Genomic DNA, 12,869 nt, shown 5'->3' with positions numbered 1-12,869 from the left:
GGGGGCAAGGGGGCTTAAAGAATTCAGCTGAGAATTTCCCAAACCTGAAGAAAGAACTGGACATGGAAGTCTATAAAACTACTAGATCATCTTACTATCTTAATGCAAAAAGACCTTCTCTAAGACACATTATAATGAAGTTGTCAAAAGGCAATGATAAAGAAGTAGTAAGGGCAGCCAGGGGAGAAAAGTAAGTAGCCTACAAAGAAACCTCCATGAGATTATCAGCAGATTTCTCAGCAAAAACTCTACAGGCCAGGAGAGAGTAGAATGACACATTGAAAATATTTAAAAATACAAAAATTTTCAGCCAAGAATACAGTATCCAGCTAAGTTATCCTGCAGTTATGAAGGAGAAATGTAGGCTTTCTTAGAAAACAAAAGCTGAGGTAGCTCACCAGCACTAGACCCACTTTTTTACAGTATCCAGCTAAGTTATCCTGCAGTTATGAAGGAGAAATATAGGCTTTCTTAGAAAACAAAAGCTGAGGTAGCTCACCAGCACTAGACCCACTTTCTAAGAAATGTTATAAGAAAGGAAGTCTTCCAGGGGTGCCTGAGTGGCTTAGTTGGTTGAGCATCCTACACTTGATTTAGCTCAGGTCATGATCTCATGGTTGTGAGATGGAGCCCTGTGTTGGGCTCTGTACTAACAGCACAGAACCAGCTGGGGATTCTCGCTCTCCTTCTCTCTGTCTCTCTGCCCCTCCCCCATCTTCCCTCTCCCTCTCTCTCTCAGAATAAATAAAGTTTTAAAAAAAGGAGCTCTTTTACCTAAAATGAAGAAACAAAAGTACACAAAACTCTGAGTAAGGTGATAATGAGAATCAGAAAAGTGTAACTATTTTAGAATATACTGTGAAACATTTAGGGCACCAAGGTTAAAGGAAAAAGAAACATTAAACTATAGCTACTACAATTTGGTAATGAACTGACAGCATAAAAATGGATAATTTGTGACAACAAAAATATAAAAGGGGAGGAAGGAAACAATGGAAACTGCATAGGCAAATGAGAATCAGTTGCTATCAGAAAAAAAAAAAAAGATTCTTATATCTATGAAACATCTTATGCAAAACCCATGGTAACCACAAAACAAAAATTTAAAGCAGAGACACCAGACAAAAAAAAAGGAAAACTGAGCAAATCATCATAAAAAACAACTAACTTTAAAAAGCAGACAGAAACAGTAAGAAAAACAAACAATGGAGATATAAAACAACCACAAAACATAAAATGTTAGCAGTAAGTCCTCACATATTAATAAATGTAAGTGTAAACAGATTACACTCATCAACCAAAAGGCACCACATGGCTGCATGGATTAAAAAACAAGACCCAACTACATGCTGCCTTCAGGAAACTCATTTCAGCCTTAAGACACATGTAGGCTCAAAATAAAAGGGTAGAAGATACTTTAAGCAAACCAAAGCGTGTATAGCCATACTTTTATCAGACAAAATAGATTTCAAGCTAAAAATGGTAACATGAAACAAAAAGGTAACTATATAATGATAATGAGATCAACACATCAAGAAGATATATCAATATATCTGAGTACTTAAATATACTAAGCAAATACTAACATATTAAGGGAGAAATAGACAAAAATACAATAATAGCAAGGGAATTCAATAACCCGTTATCAGCAATGAGGAGATCGCCAAGACAGAAAATCAACATGGAAATGTTGGAAATGAAGCCACACTTCAGAACAAACACTTGATATATATAGAATATTCCATCCAACAGCAGAATACAAATTCTTTAAGTGCACACAGAACGTTCTCTGGAATAGGTCATATGACAGGCCACAAAATAAGTATTAGCAAATTTAGGCAAATTAAAATCATACCAACTCAACCAATCAACCACAATGATTGATCATACCAACCAACCACAATGCTATGATATTAGTAATCAACATCAAGAGGAAAGTGAATAAATCCACAAATACATGGAAAATAAACAACACATTTCTAAACCAAAAAGATCAAAGAAGAAATAATAAGAGAAATAAAAAATTATCTTAAAAAAATTGTTTAATATTGATTGTTTTGAGAGAGACAGACAGAGTGCGAGCAGGGGAAGGGCACTGAGAGAAGGAGACACAGAATCTGAAGCAAGTTCCAGGCTCTGAGCTGTCAGCACACAGCCCGATGCGAGGCTTGAACCCACGAACCCATGAGATCATGATCTGAGCCAAAGTCAGACGCTTAACCAACTGAGCCACCCGGGTTCCCCTAAAAAATTATCTTAAAACAAAAGAAAAGGAGAATAAAACATATCGAATATTGTGGGATACAGCAAAAGCAGTTCTGAGAGCAAAGTTTATTGAAATAAGTCATATATTACTAAATTAGATCTCAAACGACCTAACTTTATACCTCTTAACCCCTCAAGAAATTAGAAAGAATAAGCTCAAAGGTAGCAGAAGAAAGCAAATAATAAAAATCATAATAGAGATAAATAAGACCACAATATAAAAAATGATAAAAAATGAAACAAAATTGAGTAATCTTTAGCTAGACTAAGAGAAAAGATGGCTCAGATGAATAAAATTTTAAATGAAAAAGGTGACATTAAACTGATACTACAGAGAATTTTAAAAGACCACTATGAACAGTTACATGCCAACAAATTATATAAGCTAGAAGAAATGGATACATTTCTAGGAATATACAACCTACCAAGACTGGGAGAAATAGAAAATCTGAACAGACCAATAATGAGTCAAGAGATTGAATCAGTAATTAAAAATCTCCCAACACAGAAAACACTAGGGCCTGACAACTTAACTGGTAAATGCTACCAAATAACGAATTAACACCAATCTCCCTCAAATTCTTGAGCACACACTTCCAAACTCACACAAAGCCAGCATTACCTTGATACCAAAACCAGTAAGAATATGGCAAGAAAACCGGAGGCCAATATCCCTGATGAATATAGATGCAAAAAAAAATCTCAAGAAAACAAATTTAAGAACACATTAAAAAGACTATATACACCATGAGCACGTGGAATTTATTTCTAGGATGAAAGGATGATTCAAAGATACACAACTCAATAAATATAATTCATCAAATCAACAAAGGAAAGTTAGAAATTATATGATTGTCCCCACAGACACAGTAATAGTATTTGAAAAAAAACACAGCATCCTTTTATGACAAAAACCCTTAACATATAATATATAAAAGGAACATATTTCAACATAATAAAGGCCATATAAGACAAACCCACAGCTAACATTAAACCCACAGCTAACATTATACTCAATGGAGAAAAATAGAAAAATATCCCCTGAAATCAGGAACAAGACAGGGTCACCCCCTCTTACCACTCCCTTTCAATATATAGTATCGAAAGTCCTAGTCAGAGCAAGTAGGCAAGACAAAGAAATAGAAGTCATCCAAATAAGGAAGGAAGAAAAATTGTCACTCTTTGCTGATGACATGATCTTATACATAAAATCCCGGAATCAATCAAAAAATTGTTGAAATTATTTCAATACATTAGGTTATAAAATCAACTTACAGAAACCAGCAACACTGACACCAATAATGAAGAATCAGACTACAAATAAAGAAAAATATTCCATTCACAATAGCATAAAAACAATAGAATGCTTAGAAATAAATTTAACCAGGGAAATGAAACATCTGCACAATGAAAATAACAAGACTTTGCTGTAAGAAATCAATGAAAACACAAATGGAAAGAACATTTCATGTTCATGGGTTGGAAGAACATTGTTAAAATGGCCATACTACCAGAAGCCATCTATAGATTCAATACAATATCCAACAAAACAACAGCAGCATTCTTCACGGAAATGGAAGAAAAGTTGTGTGGAGCCACTGAAGACCCAAATGCCTAAAGCAATTCTGAGAAAAAGAAGAACAAAACCAGCGGTATCACACTTCCTGATTACAAACTATATGCTTTGCACAGCCAGTGTGGAGAAGCACAGCAAATAAATGAAACTCGATCCCTAACTCACACCACTCAGAAAAATGAACTCAAAATGCATCAAAGATGTAGACCTAAGACTTGATACTATAAATCTCCGGAAGTAGCTCACTGAAATCAGCCTTGGCAATATTTTGGGCATAATACCAAAAGCACAAACAACAAAAGCAAAAACCAACACGTGAAGCTCCATCAAACTCAGAAGCTTCTGCACAGCTAAAGAAAGAACTAACAAAATGAAAAAGGAGCCTACGGAATGGGAAAAAAATTTTGCAAGCCGTACATCAGACAAGGGGTTAATATCCAAAATACATTAAGGGCTAGCATAATAAGAACAATGACCATGACAACAAAAAATCCAACAGTCAGATTTTTAAAATAGGCAGAACTAAAGAGACATTTTTTTCAAAAAGAACATAAAAACGGTCAACAGGAACATGAGAAAATGCTTGGGGTGCCTGGGTGGCTCAGGTGGTTAGGCGTCAGACTTCAGCTCAGGTCATGGGTTCACAGTTCATGAGTTTGAGCCCAGCATCAGGCTCTGTGCTGACAGTTCAGGGCCTGGAGGCTGCCTCTGATTCTGTGTCTCCCTCTCTCTCTCTGCCCCCCCTCCCCCACTAACACTCTATGTCTCTCTCGCTCTCTCTCTCTCTCAAAAAAAAAAAAAAAAAACATTTAAAAATTTAAAAAAAAGTGCTCAGCATCACTAATCATCAAGGACCTACAAATAAAAACCACAGTGAGATGTTACCTCACATGGCTATCATCAAGAAAACAAGACACAACAGGTGCTAGTGAGGATGTAATGAAAAGGCAACCCTTCTACACGGTGGTGGTAATTGTAAATTAGTCCAACCACCATGGCAAGCATTATGGAGGTTCCTCAAAAGCGAAAAAATAGACCCACCATACAATCCATCAATTTCACTTACGGGAATGTCAAATTCCTATTTTTATATCCTTTGAGTAGAAGATACACACACAACTTTGTTTATTGCAGTACTGTTCACAGTAGCCATAATGAAGAAATAACCCAAATACCCATCAATGGATAAAAAGATGCGGTATGTATACACAGTGGAATGTAAGTTACCCACGAGAAAGGAGTATATCCTACTTTTTATGACAACATGGATGGATCTTATGCACATTATACTAAATGAAAACAGTCAACGATGAGTACAGTATGATATTGTTCATATGTGGAATAAAAAAAATCAAACATGTAAAAAAAAAGATGAAGAATAAAATGGTAGTTACCAGGAGATGAGGTGGGGATATAAGACTTGTGGTGTTTAAGGGTACAATGGGGGGCGCCTGGGTGGCTCAGTCGGTTCAGCGGCCGACTTCGGCTCAGGTCATGATCTCGCGGTCTGTGAGTTCGAGCCCCACGTCGGGCTCTGTGCTGACAGCTCAGAGCCTGGAGCCTGGAGCCTGTTTCCGATTCTGTGTCTCCCTCTCTCTGACCCTCCCCTGTTCATGCTCTGTCTCTCTCTGTCTCAAAAATAAAATAAACGTTAAAAAAAAAATTAAAAAAAGAAAAGGGTACAATGGTGCGACAAGTATTAGAATACCTGTAGGGCATTTGAGTGGCTCAGTCCATGAAGACTCAATAAATTTGGTTTGATTCTGGCTCAGGCCATGATCTGGCAGTTCATGAGATGGAGCCCGGCAATGGGATCAGCGCTGACAGTGCAGAGCCTGCTTGGGATTCTCTCCCTCCCATTCTCTCTGCCCCTCCCCCACGTGTGCACACTCTCTCTCTCTCTCTCTCAAAATAAATAAATAAACTTAAAATAAAATAGCTGTAGAGATTCCATGCACATTTATTGAACATGGCCAGTAATACTGTACTATTTTGTACTAAGTTGTAATAAATATGTAATGTGATAAAATATCATTATAACCACAACCATATTATAATATATAATATCAAAGTAGAGCAACGTACACCTTAAATTTGCATAATGTTACCTGTCAAATTTATTCAATAAAGAAACATCTTGTTTACTTTGTTACTAATGACATAACATGTGTGCCCACTCAAATGTATTTTTTCTGACATTTCTTGTGTAACTGTTCATGAAATGTTCTTCTATTTTTATTTACTATCTGTAGCATTCTATTTAGTAAATGTTTTATACAAGTTACAATAGTAAAGGATATGAAATCTAGAGCCAGATAAGTCCAAGTTTGCTTCTTCCTTGTTTCAGTTTTAAGCTGTGAAACTCTAGGAAAGCCCATGAGTATAGCCAAGTACGTGTATCAATATGTATTTGCAGAAAGATGTGGTGGGAGGCACATCTGAGGGCTGAGATCAGAACATGCCATGACCCTGTGGACATCTCCCGACACCCAACCCCTCAAGCTTCTCTTCCTGGGAGGGTTTCCAAGAAGTGGTGACTCATTTTCAGGTTTCCAGAGCCAGCTGCAAAGTATTCAGCAGCAGAAAGGTAAGATTCCTCAGCGATAAACAAAGGCCTCTGAAGTGCATTCACACCATGGCCATCAACCAAGCCTCGGATGGCATCCTAATGAGACAGACCACTGAGGCAGATGGCCCCATAGAACCAGGCTATCCCATCAAACTCCTTGCTTATGTGAGACACAGGAGATGTGAGATCCCTTGCTTACAAACATTCTTCACTTATACAATAGGATGCTAAAATCAACATTGTGAAAGTACTGAGTATCAAATCAGATGGTTTAGAAACGTTACTGGAATAGAATAGGTAATACAGGATAATCTATTATTTTTTATAATTTATTTTTGATACACTTACTGTAAAACTTTCCCATGATAATGTTTACTGTTTAACTTGATAATTTATTTTGAAATAGATCTTTCACTCCAGTGTTTGCTACAGAGCTTTTGAGATATTTTTCCCTCTTTCGGAGTTTGAATCAACATTAAATGCCTTTTGATCAAAAGTAACTAATTTTGGGGGCACCTGGGTGGCTCAGTTGGTTAAGCATCTGACTTCAGCTCAGGTCATGATCTCGGGGACTGTGAGTTTGAGCCCCACGTCGGGCTCTGTGCTGACAGCTTGGAGCCTGGGGCCTGCTTCCGATTCTGTGTCTCCCTCTTTCCTGTCCCTCACCTGCTCACATGCCCACTCTCTCCCTCTCAAAAATAAACAAACATTTTTAAAAAGTTTAAGTATCTAATTTTTATGTGTATCTGTTCACTAATTATGGCATTTATTCAGATGTATAACACGACATAAAATTTTTGTTTCTAAATTGTTAAATGGGACGTCCAACTCTTCATTTCAGCTCAGGTCATAGTTTCATGGTTAGTGGGTTTGAGCCCCATGCTATAAGCACAGAACCTGCTTGGGATTCTCTCTGTCAGAGGAGCCAAGATGGCGGAACAGCATGGAAGCTTTTTGTATGTCTCGCCTCCATGAATTACAGCCAGGCCAACACTAAACCATCTTACACACCTAGAAAACTGATTGGACGATTCACACAACAATCTGCACAACCTGAACCACAGAATTCGGCAGGTACGTGGTGTGGAGAGATGAACTTGGGGAGCGAGAGGGTGCAGGAAGGGAGGTGCTTTTGTGAGTAGAGAGAGGACGTAGACTGGGGCAGGGGTGGGGTGAGAATACAGGAAAAACACCCCTCCCCAAAAGCAGCTGGAGAGAAAGTGGGAAATGGGAAACAGCCACAGGGACTAAACTAAAAAGGGAGAAAGGAGAAAGGAGAGGGTTTACATTCCATTAAGACTGTAAACAAGGGGAACGCAAAGGCTACAACTCCACAGCTCAATATCTAGTGGCGCTCTGGTGGGAAAGGGGAATCCCCAGGAACTGAGTGGGGTCTCAGAGATTCTCGGGCCACATGGGGAAAAGCGGTTCCACTGCTGGAAGGCTGTTTGGTAGAGACTGTTGAAGCCACCTGGTCCGAGCAGACCCCAGAAGGCAGCCACATTCGCTGGTGCTGGAACAAGGTTGTTAAGGGTGAAGGCTGGTGCCAGCTGTGTGTTGCGACTTTCCATAATCCCTGAAACGCTGATGCTACACTGTCTCGCGATCTTTTTCGGGGAAGGGCTGGCACCTGGCCACAGTCTCAGGGCACAGGCAACAGCAGGGTCCAGCGGGTGATCCTGGGTGCAGCCAACATTCAGCCATTGCTCACTCGGCCATTGCTCAGTGAGACCCTCCCACAGAGGGGCGGAACGGGTCAAAGCCACAGTCCTTCAGAAGTAAGGGGCTGGGGAAAACAGCCGCATCTGAGACAAAACTCAGGAGAGAGGTACTGCCTGGGGCCTGGTCACGGAGAGTGTTTTCGAAAAGCAGGGAGTGGACGAGAGCTGAAGACGGAGGACCGGTGCACGATTGCTGATCAGGGAGAACAGACTGGGTGGCTGGGTGGCGCCATTTTCACCGCTCCCGGGCATGCACACGAGCACCCCAACAATCCACCCCAGTAGGCTAGCAGCGCCATCTAGGGGAGAGCAGAGCCGTTACACCGAGCCCTGCCCAACTGGGCCAACTTGGCTCTTCAAGAACACAAACCTCACCGCCGGCCTAATTTATGGACGATAAAGAGCTACATGGACTGACTTCTAAGGGAAATCGAAGCAATTTCAGTCCTATTTCAATCTGTTAGCAGGTTCATCTATTCGTTTTTTTTTCTTTTTCCTTTTTCTCTTTTATAATTCTTTTCTTTTTCTTGAATACAGAAAGAGAAAAAATTCATTTTTATTTTCAATTTTTATTAAAAATATCTGCCTTTAATTTTTATTACTATATTTTTCACTTTTGTGTAAATTTTTTCAAATTCTACTTTACTTCCATCATTTTGTTTTAGTCTACTTCAGTGTACTCACTTTTTCAATTTTTCAAACAATTTCCTTTTTTTTCTTTTTTCTCTTTTTAATTTCTTTTTTTTCCTTGAATACAGAAAGCGAATATCTTCATTTTTACGTTCAATTTCCTTTAAAAATATTTTTATTTAATTTTTATTGATATATTTTTTGCTTTTATGTAAATTTTACTCCCATCATTTTATTTCAGTCTACTACATTCACTTTTTCACATTTTCAGGCGATTTCTTTTTTTTCTTTTTTAATTTATCTTTTTTCTTTTTCATTTTTTTTCTTAAATACAGAAAACGAAAAAATTCATATTTCTTTTTAATTTCATTAAAAATATTTTCTTTAATTTTTTCTACTATATTGCCTACTTTTGTGTATATTTTTTTCAAATTCTATTTTACCCACATCATCTCATTTTAGTCTACTTTACTGTATTCATTTTTTCAAATCCTCAAACGATTTCCTTTTTTGTTCCTCCCCCCCTTTTTTTTTCATTTCTCTAATCTGTCAAGCCACTTTCAACACCCAGACCAAAACACACCTAGGATCTAGCATCATCTATTTGATTTTTGTGTTCGTGTGTTTTTAATTTTTAATTTTAGTATTTTTTTAATTTTAATTTTTTTAATTTCAATTCTTCTACCTCATTAATTCCTTTTCTCCCTTCAAAATGACAAAACGAAGGAATTCACCACAAAATAAAGAGCACGAAGAAACGACAGCCAGGGATTTAACCAACACAGATACAAGCAAGACGTCTGAACCAGAATTCAGAATCACGATAGTAAGAGTACTAGCTGGAGCCGAAAACAGATTAGAATCCCTTTCTGCAGAGATAAAAGAAGTAAAAAATAGCCAGAACGACATTAAAGACGCTATAGCTGAGCTGCAATCACGGATGGATACAGTAGCAGCAGCGATGGATGCAGCAGAACAGAGAATCAGCGATATAGAGGACAAACTTATAGAGAATAATGAAGCAGAAAAAAAGAGGGAGATTAGGGCAAAAGAGCATGACTTAAGAATTAGAGAAATCAGTGACTTATTAAAAAGGAACAACATCAGAATCATAGGGGTCCCAGAGGAGGAAGAGAGAGGAATAGGGGTAGAAGGGTTATGTGAGCAAATCATAGTGGAAAACTTTCCTAACCTGGAGAGAGACACAGACATCAAAATCCAGAAAGCACAGAGGACTCCCATTAGATTCAACAAAAACCGACCATCAACAAGGCATATCGTAGTCAAATTCACAAAGTACTCCGGCAAGGAGAGAATCATGAAAGCAGCATGGGGAAAAAAGTCCCTAACATACAAGGGAAGACAGATCAGGTTTGCAGCAGACCTATCCACAGAAACCTGGCAGGCCAGAAAGGAGTGGCAGGATATATTCAGTGTGCTAAATCAGAAAAATACACAGCCAAGAATTCTTTATCCAGCAAGGCTGTCATTCAAAATAGAAAGAGAGATTAAAAGTTTCCCAAACAAAAATTAAAGGAGTTTTTGACCGCTAAACCAGCCCTGCAAGAAATTTTAAGGGGGACTCTCTGAGGAGAGAAAAGATGAAAATATATTTTTATTTATTTATACATTTTTAATTTATATATTTATAAATATATTTTCATCTTTTCTCTCCTCAGAGAGTCCCCCCTTAATATATATATAATATAAACTATATTTATAGGCATCATACAGGCATCATAATGGCAATAAATTCATATCTTTCAGTACTCACTCTAAATGTCAATGGACTCAATGCTCCAATCAAAAGACATAGGGTAACAGAATGGATAAGAAAACAAGATCCATCTATATGCTGTTTACAAGAGACCCACTTTAGACCTAAAGACACAGATTGAATATAAGGGGATGGAGAACAATCTATCATGCTAATGGTCAACAAAAGAAAGCCGGAGTAACCATACTTATATCAGACAATCTAGACTTTAAACTGAAGACTGTATCAAGAGATGCAGAAGGGCATTATATCATAATCAAGGGGTCTATAGACCAAGAAGACCTAACAATTGTAAACATTTATGAGCCATATGTAGCAGCACCCAAATATATAAATCAGTTAATCACAAACACGAAGAAACTCATCAATAGTAATACCATAATAGTAGGGGACTTCAACACCCCACTCAGAGCAATGGACAGATCATCTAATCAAAAAATCAACAAGGAAACAATGGCTTTGAATGACACATTGGACCAGATGGACTTAACAGATATATATTCAGAACATTTCATCCTAAAGCAGCAGAATATACATTCTCCTCCAGTGCACATGGAACACTCTCCAGAACAGACCATGTACTGGGACACAAATCAGCCCTAAGTAAGTACAAAAAGATCGAGATCATACCATGCATATTCTCAGACCACAATGCTGTGAAACTTGAAGTCAACCACAAGAAAAAATTTGGAAAGGTAACAAATATTTGGAGACTGAAGAACATCCTACTAAAGAATGAATGGGCTAAGCAAGCAGTTAAAGAGGAAATTAAAAAGTATATGGAAGCCAATGAAAATGAAAGCACCACAACCCAAAACCTCTGGGACGCAGCAAGGGCGGTCATAAGAGGAAAGTATATAGCAATCCAGGCCTTCCTAAAGAAGGAAGAAAGATCTCAGATACACAACCTAACCTTACGCCTTAAGGAGCTGGAAAAAGAACAGCAAATAAAACCCAAAACCAGCAGAAGACAGGATTCTCTCTCCTTCTTTCTTTCTGTCCCTCCCTTTGTTCATGTTATCTCAAAGATAAATAAATAAACATTTAAAATTAAATAAATTGCTAATTAATATCCCAGAATTATGTATTGAGTATCATTATGGAAGGATAGAAAAACCATAATCAAAATAATTATCTACAGCTAAATGGAGAAAATAGGTGGGAAGAATAGGAAAAATGTTTTATGGAAACATACCTTATTATACAATTGGACATCGGAACTAGGTAACTATCTTATATACATTAAAAATCATACCATAAAACAATACCTAAATATTGGGTTCGTGAGACTGAAACAAATAACATCTAACATTATAGCAAAGGCTGCAAATCACAGACAGAAATAGTTATTTTATTTTCGAGGAAATGGTTAAAATATCTTGGATTATTATACTGAAACCACTACAGGTATGTTGTAGAAAAAAGCAAAGAGTTGTGTTAATATTGTTAAGAACCAATATTTTCATCAAAAGAGGAAAAAAAAAGTATAAAATCAAAGAATTTAAGTAAACTATGAAATAGCAGATTTGCCTTTGAAATGCCAGAATGAATACATGCATGCTATTTCTCCTCAATATATTAATAGTTTGATCTACAAAATGTAAATACCTGGAGGGAAAAAGATGAATCTGGCTGTTTTCTGTGCAGAATGCAAGAGAGCAATAAAAGTCCAATGATGTTATCACAAAAGGGCAAAGAATTTGAAAGAGCCCCAACTGGACAGTTTAAACAGCATTAAAAAAATTAACGACTATGATGAATTAAAATATAGTAACTATAACAAAATTCCTAAGATGATACTAAAAAAAAATGAGTATCACTGGACACCACAGAAGTTGCTAGGATACCAACTCACTGCTGCAAAGTATTTATTCTCCCTTCCCCTTAGGTTTAGATGAAGAGTACCAAGAGCCTGACGTGGTCAATTCCCTTTCAGAGAATTCCAGTAAATAAGGACAGAAGGAAGATAGTATTAGCACGTTTCCACTTGAAAGTCGTAACTGTGTGCTAAAACCTTTCATCATTATCTTTTTTTAAGTTTGTTTGTATTTATGTTGAGAAAGAGAGAGCAAGTGGGAGAGGGGCAGAGGGAGAGGAAGACAGAATCCCAAGCAGGCTCCACACCATCAGCACACAGCCCAAGGCAGGGCTGGAACTCAGGAACTGTGAGATCATGACCTGAGCTGAAGTCAAGAGTTGGACGCTTAAACGAGTGAGCCACCCAGGCGCCCCCTTTCATCATTATCTTAATGATAAAATACTAGAGACACAGAGTCATCCATCAAGAATTACTGCCTAAGTATCAAGTCTACAGATCTATCAATTTACAGG

This window comes from Panthera onca, chromosome A2 (genome assembly GCF_046562875.1).
Source record: "Panthera onca isolate mPanOnc1 chromosome A2, mPanOnc1 haplotype 2, whole genome shotgun sequence".
Classification (NCBI taxonomy): Eukaryota; Metazoa; Chordata; class Mammalia; order Carnivora; family Felidae; genus Panthera; species Panthera onca.
This window is presented reverse-complemented; position numbering follows the sequence as displayed.